Here is a 2,012-nt window from a genome sequence, read left to right as displayed (position 1 = left end):
ATCTCAATACCACAGAGAACCTTTGGTCAGTCCTCAAAAGGCGAGTGCACAAGCAGAAGCCCACAAATTGTGATCAACTCTGAGAACTATGAGGGAAGAATGGATTACCATCAGTAAAGATTTGGCCCAGAAGCTAATATCCAGCATGCCAGAGCAAATTGCAGAGGTTATGAAGAACAAGAGTCAACACTGTAAATATTTACTCATATATTGCCAATAAAAGTCTTTAAAACTTATATGCTTATCATTGTTTTTCAGTATAGCATAGAAACATGTGGAAAAATAATCTACAAATACTGAAGCAGCAAACTTTGCAAAACACAATTTATGTCACTGCCAAAACTTTTGGCCATGACTGTATAGACGCTAGAAGGCCAGAAATTTATGTAGGCTATCGTATCATTTTTATGATTTTTAATCATCATTTTTTAATTTTTTCAGAATTCATGCTCTTCATTTAATCCATTCAAAGTGAACACACACACAACCGGAGCAGTGGGCAGCTATTTATGCTGCGGCACCCAGGGAGCAGTTAGTGGTTCGGTGCCTTGCTCAAGGGCACCTCAGTCATGGTATTGCCAGCCCAAGACTCTCTAACCATTAGGCCACGACTTCCCCTTAAGAAACCAAATTTTCCATACTTATTTTCTAGGTTAAAAAGGAAAAAATGAATGGATGCAAAAGTACACAGACCTCTCTGACATAGGACAGGTCAAAATCCATATTTGGGGAGGGGGGATACAGTACTACAGACATGTGTTTAAAACTAGCTGTCCCTGCTAGGTTAGTTAAAAAAAAAAAAGTTCATAAAACAAATATATTTCACAACAACAACACATGTGCTTTCTAATATTTAAGAAAAAATCACTGGAGACCAAGCACTGTATTCATGGAAAATACCAAGGCCAAATTTGGTAAACAATCTCAAACATCTATCTTAAAAGCCTTTCAATCATTAAAGTGTCCAAAAGCACTTTAGGGAGGGGATCCATGAGACACAGACATTGTAAATGATGTAACCAGACATGGACATTGTAAATGATGTAACCAGCAGTAGAAGTAAATTCAAGGCTGTATAATCATGCGCACAACTGTGCTCTGGTAGAAGATCCTCTGCGCTCCCGCTGCACAGCAGCAGGGCACCTGTTGGGATGATATAGAGTCAAAACAGGGCCACATATACTTGCAAAACAACTGATGTATTGCAAAATACAAAAAAGTTTTGCAAACGAAAATGAAAGTATTGAGAAAAATCATTGTGGTTTTTGTAAACAAAAATAAATAACTGCATTGGGCCAATGACGTCACTTCCAGGGAGACATGCCCAGGCTTGTTGTTTAATGGCCAGTCCCTTGACTCCACCCCCATGTCAAAGCAGTGCCAGAAAGTGAGACGCACAGAAACGTGAAGCGCAAAGGGAAAAAAGGTATCACAAGCTCAAACTTGATTGAAACACAAAATAAAAGCAATGTTGCAAATAAATTAGTAGATATGCCCATGGAAAATATGTACTGCAAAATAATTGTTTTTGCTCGGTTTCATTTATATTTTGCAGTTCTTTATTTTTGTTTGCAAAAAGCACATTTCTTTTTTCTCAATACTTTAATTTTCGTTTGCAAAACTTTATTTTCTTTTGCAATACTTAAATTATTTTGCTATTATATGTGGCCCTGTTTTGACTCCATAGGACGACCGCATCTGAGCAGTATGTATCTTTCATTATATTCCTCATATCCTCACATTTAGTACGGTAACTGTAATTTTCGGACAAAATAATAGTCACTTTAGTTATTTTAAACTATATTCTGCATGTGGTATCGCCCCTCGCCATGTCAAAGAAAAGATTCAACGAAATGAAAAACAATTTAAAAGCTTCCACTGTGAATAACGTGTACTATCTGAAAGAGATTCCGAATTAATTTACGATTTTAACTATGGTATTTGGACGGATATTCTGTCTTTAATGATCGATAAGCGTTATTTAACGCGACAGTATTTAAAGCAACAGTATT

Source organism: Cyprinus carpio, chromosome A16 (genome assembly GCF_018340385.1).
Source record: "Cyprinus carpio isolate SPL01 chromosome A16, ASM1834038v1, whole genome shotgun sequence".
NCBI classification, from domain to species: Eukaryota; Metazoa; Chordata; class Actinopteri; order Cypriniformes; family Cyprinidae; genus Cyprinus; species Cyprinus carpio.
This window is presented reverse-complemented; position numbering follows the sequence as displayed.